Here is a 10,468-nt window from a genome sequence, read left to right as displayed (position 1 = left end):
AAAAAAAAAAAAAAAAAAAAAAAAAAGTAGTCTAGCAGGGGAGGTAGCACATGGATACATAAATAGAATGCATTATAATTTGTCTAAGCATTGATGAGGTAGTACTAAATGTCATGACAACATAAAGGCAGAGCACCTGAGCTTTGTGAATCAGGAGGACTTCCTAAAGGAGGTGACATCTTAGCTGAGACTTGAAGGTGAATAGGAAAAAGGTAGGAAATGCTCTAGGGAAAAAGCCTGTGCAAAAACCCATACAGCAGAGAGAGCTCAGTGGACTTGAGGAACTGATAAAAGTTCCATATGAACTTTCCATGTCTGAATAATGTTTCTGGGAGAGTATTGTAAGTCAGACTCTCCAGGAAACAGAGTCTGAGACCAATTTACATGCATGATGTTTCTTCAGGTGTGCTGTCTGGAACACCTGTGGGGAGTGAAGGATGCATGACTGGGCAAAGAGAGAAGTTAAAATGCCATGGAGTTGCAACACAGGCCTCAACTGATCCCATGAGGGGCTCTGGAGATAGGCGGGCCCATCAGATATGTCCCAAACTGAGGCAAGGAGACCAGACCTTGGCACTCCCGCATCAAGCAGTCATTGGATGAAAGCTGTGCCCAAGGAGGAAGAGTAGATGATCTTGAGTGAGGGGCCCTTATTTGGATGAGGGGAATGCCTGGAAAGGGACTCAGCTGTGAGTTATTAATAGCAACACTTGCACAGCTGGGAAATGAATGTCCTCCTAAAGAGTAAATTTCAGCAGTGCACCACAGTGTCTGCTTCAGTAGGTTAAGCAGAAGCCAGACCTTGCCAAGTTTGTAGGACATGCCAAGCATTTTAGGTGTTATGGTAAGAACAATGAAACAGCAATTAGAGTTTCAAGAGAATAACACATAAATAGATGTGTGTTTACAGAGGTCTCTCTTGAGGCCAGGTGAAGGACAAATTGGAGGGCAAGACTAAATTCAAGGTGGGAGATGGATTAGGAGGCTGTGAGAATGATCTGAAAAGAGAATGATGAGAGCCAGAACTAGAGTTGTGTCAGTGGAGAGAGATCTAACTGGTTGCCTTTGAGAAATATTTAGAATGTAGAATTGCTAGAGCTTGGTTAGTGATTGAGAGGAAAGAGAGGGAGTCAGGTTGATGGCCAGATCCTGCGTTGTTTACAACAGGCTCTCTTCTAACCCCTTCAAGTCTAGCGTCCGCGTTGTAGCCAGAGTGAGAGAGCCAGTATGCAAACCTCATTGTGTAATTTCCCTGCTTAGAAGCCTTGATTGTTTGCCAATTCCTTCCCAAGAACATGTAGACTTCTCAGGCTCAGGGAAGTCTGCAGTTACATCTAAGCTAAGATCTACAACGTGAGTAACGAGTAGGCCAAGGAGGAGGGAGTATGTGTTACATTCCTTTTGGAGGGAGACAGACAGCCCTTTAAAGGTTGCTCTGAGGCAGAGGCAGGAGGATTCATTGAGCCCAGGAGTTTGATATCATCCTGAGCAACAAAGTGAGACCCCATCACTACGAAAAATCAAAAAATTAGCCAGGCATGGTGGCATGAGTCTGTGGTCCCAGCTACTTTGGGAAGCTGAGGTAGGAGGATTGCTCGAGCTGGGGAGGTAGAGGCTACAGTGGGCTGTGTTCGTACCACTGCACTCCAGCCTGGGAGACAGAGTGAGACCCTGTCTCAAAAAAAAAAAAAAAAAAAATTATCTCTGAGCCACGAGGCTCCCTGTAAGCATTGAACATTGAGCATTGCCTCTTCCAGATCCAATCTCTGCTGCCTGCTTCTTCTTCTTCTTCTTTTTTTTTTTTTTTTTTTTTTTTTTTTTTTTTTTTGCCATGTATCTCCTACTCAGTTTTGGAGCCCTATTTGATCACCCTTGCCTAGACTAACACCTGAACCAACGGTACCTTTCTTCTTAGCCTGGGCTTTTGTCTGCCTCCAGAACTGGCTCTTTATATAATTCATCCCGCCCTGACTTTACAACCAGGTGTATCACTTGATGTCCTCTTTGAAAGACACCTGCAAGTTTGCATGGATGCACGTAAGTACCTCAGCTCTATTATTGGGGCCTACTTAATAGATTTTAGTACAAATCATATATTTTTGAGGGGCTCAATTGTCTCTAACCCTTAGCAAACTGGAGAGATGTGAGGTGATTTCTCTAGTTCAGCCTATCCCACATACCTGTGAAGACAATGTTCTTGGTAATGTTATATTTACAAACCATGCAATACGGTAGATGTGTCATCTCATTTCTCTATGAGACATTCCTTGTAAATAAATTTTCAGAAAATATGGGATTCCTTTTCCCTTGGGAAAGTGCCAAAACATTTTTTACACTTGATTTTAGCCAAAAGGTTGAAAAGCGATGCCAAAACATTTTTTAAATTTAAATATTTTAATGGAAATCTTCCCAAACGTGTTTCAAACTTATTTCCAAAGCCATTTGTTAATGTCATAAGATGACCGTATAGGTATCAGCTATTGTATCATGTATAGGGACCTTTCAGAGATTATTAAGTATATAGAAATGTCTACCTTGGTACTTTCTGGCTAAGGAAAAATAGAGATTTTGAGTTCCTATGTCTATTGTTGTATTTTCTGTCTCCTTTTCCCTGTCTCTGTCCAATCTTTGTAAATAAAAGAAGCTAATTCTCATGCTGAGACTCTGAGCAGGTGAAATAGCTCTGTTTGGTATTAGGTTTAGACTTAACGCTTCAGAAATCATTTGAGGTTGCCCCTATTTTGCTCACTCAGCTGCTCTCTGTCTCTCTCCTGGGATCGTAACCTGTTTCCATGACTTGCCCTGGCTCTCCCATGTAACAGGATCTAGAACTGGATTTGGGTTTGTTATTCTGCTTCACTTCAGCCCCTTCCAGATCATGGCCCCTGCACTCTCTCCTCCAAGTTCACGGGTCTCAGCAGTGAGTAGGGGATACACCACCCCATGACTCCAGTAGAGACCCGTGGGACCCACTGGAATAGGCAGGGGTGGATGTTTGATTACACCCTCTCTTGGAAGTCTCTATTCTTTTCATCTCTGGGTTCTGCCCACCACTTTCTGCAGCTTGCTGTAGGCTCTGTAGTGCATTTGCATCCAAGGGAAGAACAGAAGTTTGACAGAGAAGGTTGGAAAGGACTTTTCAGGGTTTGAGGATCATCTTGTTTCTTCTTAGTCTATAAAGAGTGTTTTTTTCCCCAAATATAAAAATCATATTATAATCCACGTGAAATTCAAGAGGCCCTTCCACAAGTTAAGGAGGAAATCATCTCCTTTCCACCTTCCCCCATACCACAGAGACAGTAAAAGATAACCTAAACCCTCCAGACTCCATGGTGACTGTCCAGGGAGACCTTGGCAAGGACCATCATACCTCCCAAGTGCAGACCACTTGGGGTAAGGGAGTGGGCACTGAATGAAGAAGGGCTGGCCTCAAATACCAAATTAATTGTTACAAATTTCAGAGTTAGTATCTGTCAGTCTGTATGAAAATTGGAGCTAGAGTCCTTAGGAGTCTGGTTTTATTGAAGGTAAAGAATAAGAATGGTTTTAATAAGTGTGCCAACTTATGGCTACATGTCTTTATTGACTTCTTGAGCCAATGTGCTATGAAAATTAGAAGACATGGCTCTGCCTTTCAGGAACATACAATTACTAGAACACACACACACTCAGAAAATAGTGTAAGAGAATCCAGTTGTAGTGAGAGATGCTGAGTGGGCATGAAACAGTGTTCTTTCTTAGTACTGTAATGTTCCCTCAGATATATTCATTTTCTTATTGTCTACTCTTGTCTTTTCAAATCTTTGGATTATATAAAAGAGAAAGATGTGAGAGTGGAGTTATAGGGAGCAATCTGTGGAATTTCATGACTAAATTCTGCTTCAGGTTGAAATAAAAGGAATAGATATATTGAAGAAGGAGTTTAAATTAGATATTAAGAATAGTTTTCTGACTGAGAAGTTTTGGGCAAGAGGATGTTTAAGCAAGTGCATATTTTTCTAGTGTATTTGGGGAATCATTTAAAATCTTCAATTAATTGTGTTAAGGAGTCAGGAGAGAGCCCCCTAGAAGGCCCCATAAAACTAGGGGCTGTCAACATTGTTTACATTGTTTACATTGACTGTCAAAAATGACAGTCATATGTAAATACTTATGATATTTCCAATTATTGTCAGATATACATTTAGTTACATTCTATCTCCACACACAATTTTCTGTGTCACCAATTTAGTCTGTCCAGACTACTATAATGAAATACCATAGACTGGGTGGCTTAAACAACAGTTTATTTCTCAGTTCTGGAGGCTGGGAAGACCAAGAAGAAGGCGCTGGCAGATTTGGTGAGGACCTTTGTCCTGGCTTTCAGATGGCAGACTTCTGACTATATTCTCACATGGTGGAGAGAGAGGGGGTTCTAGTCTCTTCTGCTTCCTATGATTTGACATAAGTGAGAAGTTCCCCAAAATGCCACCTTTTCCCCCATTCCCTTCTCCTTCTTCTTCTTCCTTCTCCTCTTCTTCTTCTCCTTCCTCCTCCTCGTCCTCTTCCCCCTTCCTCCTCCTCCTTATTCTCCTTCTCTTCCTCCTCTGTCTCCTTCACCTCCTTCTTCTTCTTTCTCCTTCTTCTTCGCTGTGGAGCCTCACTATGTTGCCCAGGCTTAAATGCAGTGGATCCTCCTAAGTGCTGTTATAGCACACCGTAGCCTTGAACTCCTGGGCTCAAGCAATCCTCCCACCTCAACCTCCAGGAGTAGCCAAGACAACAGACATCTGCTACTGCACCTAGCCATTCACTTCTTCTTACCCTTTTTGCTCACTTTTGGCCTCGGTCTACTCAGAGCACAGTCTAGTCTTCTCAGTTCTGAACATTTTCCCTCAACTCCCTATGCTTTACTGGAAATGCCTTGTGGTCTGAAATCTCTCAGTGATTGGCAGTGGTGCATTCTCTGCCTGAAGTGAAGAGCCTGGTCCTGCCTTCCCACAGCCCCCAGCTGCCTGCCCCACATGCACTTGGTGGAATGGCCTCACTCTGCTCTTTAAAATAAAAACCATATGTGCCGGGGTCCCTAGAATGCTCACATCTCTCATTGTGATCATTCTGGTTTGGCTTTTGAAGTCACTTGGGAAGTTTCCCATGAACTTATTCTCCCTGGAGGCTGAGTATCTGGTCCTAACTGGCACTAGCCAAATGCAGGGTATGCCAGGTGTGGCTGGGTAGACTCAGGTGGCCTACTCTGAGTCTCTGTTTCTTCAGCACCTGGTAACCATATCTCTGCCAAGGGCTTCTGAAATCTTGTTTACACCCACACAGCTTGGGGAGGCCCTGGGAGTGGATAGTGGGAAGGTTACAGGGAAGGAGACTGATTACTGAGAGCTGCTGAAGGGGGTGGGATGTGGATTAGTGAATCTGGAGGTATGGAAGGTGTGATTGCAGCTGGAGAATGCATGCTGGTGAGGATATGATGTCATGTTGCTTGATGGTCACCTGCAGAGTGCTTCTTCCCTGCAGGTGAAGGGAAGTACACCCCAGGGCCAGGGTTGGCTGGCATGGGTGGCAAGGCTGAGTCTTTGGGCTATGTGTCTCCCCAGGATCTTGGTCTCTGCAGCACAGGTTCCCAAGTTATGTCTCTGGGGTTCTATAAACAATTTTTTTTTTCTGGTGGGAATGGAGCACCAGGACATAAAGCTGAGGGGTTACCTGCTGTTCCCAGAGAGTTCCTTCTTGGGTGATTTTTGTTCAGTGTCCTAGATCCAATATTGGGTCAATGTTTGTGCAAACTATTGGTTTCAGAGCCTTTAGTTACTAAAGGTCAGAGACTTTTCAGATAGTCATCTGCCTATGGCCAAGGTACTAGTCCTTTTCTTTTTTAAACTTGAATGAGAACATATTCCATCTAGAAAAAGTACTGCCCACAAACCCTCTCCCTTCTTGCCTCCTCACCCAATAAGTCTGATTTATATTCTTGCTAAATGGATAATGGAATGGGTAGTTTGATTTTCAAAAACATACACTGATATACAAGCATGGAGGTTCTTTTTTTAGAGCATCAGGCCCTGGAAATCCACATCTCAGTCCGGTGCACACACAGGCCTGGTGGGTGGACAGCACTGGATTGTGTGAGCCATGCAGTGTGGAGAAGGAAGGTTCTTGCTTTTGATGCTCCAGACACCTCTGTCTTGATGTTCTCAGAAGCACAGAGTGGCATGAACTGGGGACAGATGCATGAGCTTCCTAGGTTGAAGATTTCTATCACTGCCCTAGGTGAGGGATCACAGATTGGTTCTTAAAGAAGTAGGCTAGGGCAGGAGGGGCCCAGCATCCTCCCTGTGGGTCCCAGTTTCCTGCCCCAAATGTGAACCAACCACACAGATTGTCTTTCTGTCTTTTCTTCATCTAATACCTGCTTCTCTGTGCACAAGCTCCCCATCCAGGAGGCTCACCTGTCTGCTGCCCTCCTCTCATCCATCTGGCTTACTTGTAAAACTGTGATGAACTCTTTAGAGTATATTGAAAGAATTTATTTTGGTATTTAACTCAAAATGGAATTCCTGTATTTAGAGGGCCAGTTGTGGTTTTATAATCCATGCTAGACATCACTGGTCATTACAAGGGCTTTCAGGACAATCTCAAAGTCAAATTCCTTTCCATTTATTAAAAATGAAAACCCATTGAAGAGGAAACTGAGAAACAATGGAAGGGGTAAAGAGACAGCTGATGTCGGGGGAAATCACCAAAACCTCTCCTTCAGAGTTAGCCTGTGCTTGGATTTCCAGCAGTGTTGTCTAGGATTGCATAGGCCCCACCCCAGGTGTCCGGTTTCCTCAGTGCTGGGCAGAAGGAGTTTCCTAGATTCACAGACACACAGACACCAGAGGTGGAAGAGCATAGAACATAGTAGGCCAACCCTTCCTCATGTGAGAAGAAACTGTGACCAGCAGGGGTGGTTTCAGCCTCAGCGGCAGGAGCAGAGCTCTGGGACCCAGCCCCAGCTCATGGCTCTGCCCACCACACTGTGATCCATCTTAGTCTTGCCCAGTGCTCCTCAGGCTGGCAATCAGTTGCAAACACTGCAGGTGAAGGACAACTTTTCAATAGAAATGGAAGCCTTATCAAATATTAATGCTGTAGTCTTGGACACGATCCTTTTTTGACCCACATATGATGGGCCTGGAAAGGTGGGGTCACCTCTACTGATACTTTCCTGGCTACACACTAGGTTATGGAGGTGTCATCCATCCTCATATTGGATAAAATGATGGAGGAGCTGACATGACTGAGGGTCATAGGTATCAAAGGAGACAGGAGGCTTCTCAGAAGACTAAGCTACTGTGTTAGGTGGGCAGGTGCCTTATCTCTGGCATTCCCATGCAGCAATTTCTGTAAGGGCCAGAGAGCTTCTTTCTATAAAGGGATGCACAAAGTCAAGTCTCCCAGCTGTGATAGGATCATGGTCCCCTCAGCCACTTTCTTCTGCCTGGGAAGGACATGAAGACCCGCACCAGCCTCTTTGCAGCACTTCCTGCACAATAATTGCATTTGTGCTTGTGTGTGTATGTGTGTACAGTGGCCTAGAAATGCCAAGTACCATTATGTAAAAACCAGTGATGGGCTGGGTCAAGGCAGGAAGTTCTAGGCAGGGGTTTCCCATGATCATGTTGTGTCTGAGTCTTTGGGGATTGCCAAAGTCTTCTTAAGCCCAGAAGGGTGGGAGCCAACTATAGTCACAGGTACAGTGCTGGTTAGCCCTCAGATATGGCCGTGACCTGCTGCACCAGGGGCTGAGAAATGTCTGGCAGGATCCCTGACAGCAGGGAGTGTCTAGGAAGGTGAGGCCTGGAAATCACAGGATTGGTCAATGGCAGAGCAGGTCCTCATCCCCATCTCAGAAAAAGGCTGTCTCCAACCTGCACTGTGCTTGGTGGTAACTGGGTGGAGTTCCCTTTGTACTTTCTAGGAGCCAGCTGGTCTCCATCACTATGTCCAACTACCAGAATAAGGCAAATATTTTAGGATTAGAACCCAAGGAAGTGAGATCATGCACTAGAATAATTTCAAGTAGTGAGTAAAAGTTTAATCTTCCTTCCCAGTCATTAACCCCTGTAAAATTACAGCTTCAAGATTGAAAGCTACCTTTCCCAAACTAGTGATTTTTCCTTGTTCCCTGGAGTCAAAGAAGGTCATAAGTTGAAGGTAGGTAGGGGAATCTTTCCTTATTTATATAAACACTTCTACAAAGACCTGCCCTCTTTATATAAACATCAGAAGACTTGAAGACCATGCTGGGGTCTTTTTTTTCAAAGCCAGAAAAGGCCCACTGAGGAGCAATGGGTTCCACTGAGGCTTCACACATGGAAGTGGTCCTTTAGCAGGGAAAATTGGTACCAGCAGAGAAGGGTACTGCTATAAAGATAACCTAAAAACATGAAAGCAACTTTGGAACTGGGTAACAGGCAAAGGTTGGAACGATTTGGAGGGCTCAGAAGAAGACAGGAAGATGTGGGAAAGTTTGGAACTTCCTAAAGATCGGTTGAATGGTTTTGACTAAAATGCTGATAGTGATGTGGACAATGAAGTCCAGGCTGAGGTGGTGTCAGGTGGAGGTGAGGAATTTATGGGAACTGGAGTCAAGGTCACTCATGCTATGCTTTAGCAAAGAGACTGGCAGCATTTTGCCTCTGCCCTAGAGATCTGTGGAACTTTGAACCTGAGAGGGATATTTTAGGATATCTGATTAAAGAAATTTCTAAGCAGTGAAGCATTCAAGAGTTGACCTGTATTTTTCTGAAGGCATACTGTCATACATGTTCACAAAGAGATAATCTGAAATTGGAACTTATGTTTAAAAGGGAAGCAGAGCACAAAGATTTGGAAAATTTGCAGCCTGACCATGTAGAAGAAAAGAAAAACCAGTTTTCTTGGGAGAGGTTCAAACTGGTTATAGAAATTTGCATAATGAGAAGCAGAGGAAGTTAATAGCCAAGACAATGGAGAAAATGTCTCCAGGGCATGTCGGAGATCCTAGTGACAATCCCTCCCATCATAGGCCAGGAGGCCTAGGAGGAAAAAATGGTTTTGTGGGCTGGGCCCAGGGGCCCTGCTGTTCTGTGCAGTCTTGGGATATGGCTCCCTGTGTCCCAGGCACAGCAGCTCCAGCCCTGGCTAAAAAGGGGCCAAGGTACAGCTTGGACCATTGCTTCAGAAGGCACAAGTCCCAAGCCTTGGTGGCTTCCACGTGGTGTTGGGCCTGCAGGTGTGCAGAAGACAAGAGTTGAGTCTTGGGAATCTCTGCCTGGATTTCAGAGGATGTATGGAAATGCCTGGATGTCCAGGCAGAAGTCTGCTGCAGAGGTGAAGCCCTCATGGAGAACCTCTGCAAGGGCAATGCAGAAGGGAAATGTGGGGTTGGAGCCCCCACACAGTGGAGCACTGCCTAGTGGAGCTGTGAGAAGAGGGCTACCTTCCTCCAGACCCCAGAAAGGCAGATCCAACAACAGCTTGCACCAAATCGCTGGAAAAGCTGCAGGTACTCAATGTCAATCTGTGAAAGCAGCCACAGGGGCTGTATCCTGCAGAGTCATGGAGGCAGAGCTGCCCAAGGCCATAGGAGCCCATCCCTTGCATCAGCATGCCCTGGATATGAGACATGGAGTCAAAGATTTTGGAGCTTTAAGATTTAATGACTGCCTGGCCAGATTTTGGACTTGCATGGCCTTTGTTTTGGTTAATTCCTCCCATTTGGAATGGAAACTTTTACCCAATACCTGTACTCCACCATATCTTGGAAGTAACTAACTTGCTTTTGATTTTACAGGCTCATAGGCAGAAGGGACTTGGCTTGTCTCAGATGAGACTTTAACTTGAAATTTTAGGTTAATGCTGGAATGAGTTAAGACTTTGGGGAACTGTTGGAAAGGCATGATTGGTTTTGAAATGTGAAGAGGACATGAGATTTGGAAGGGGCCAGGAGTGGAATGATAGGGTTGACTCTGTGTCCCCACCCAAATCTCATCTGGAATTGTAATCCCCATGTGTCAAGGGAGGGACCTGGTGGGAGGTGATTGGATCATGAGGGCAGTTTCCCCATGCTGTTTTCATGATATTGAGGGAGTTCTCATGAAATCTGATTGTTTGATAAGTGCCTGGCATTTTCCCTGTGTGCCCTCTCTCTCCTGCTGCCATGTGAAGAAGCTGCTTGCTTCTCTTTCACCTTCTTCCATGATTTTAAGTTTCCTGAGGCCTCCCCAGTCATATGGAACTGTGAGTCAATTAAACTTATTTTCTTTATAAATTATCCACTCTCAGGTAGTTCTTTGTAGCAGCATGAAAACAGAATAATACAGAAGACAACCACCAGTAGCTACTTTTACATGGGCTGGGAAAATGGACATAATGCAGCCAGTCTGCCAAATGTCAGTATCTGATCTACAGATATAAGAAGTATTTGAATAACTTACTAAAGTTTTTGGAT

This window comes from Rhinopithecus bieti, unplaced genomic scaffold (assembly GCF_001698545.2).
Source record: "Rhinopithecus bieti isolate Rb0 unplaced genomic scaffold, ASM169854v2 scaffold_21601, whole genome shotgun sequence".
In the NCBI taxonomy this organism is placed as follows: domain Eukaryota; kingdom Metazoa; phylum Chordata; class Mammalia; order Primates; family Cercopithecidae; genus Rhinopithecus; species Rhinopithecus bieti.
The sequence above is the reverse complement of the archived record's forward strand: the minus strand, read 5'-3'. Positions refer to the sequence as shown.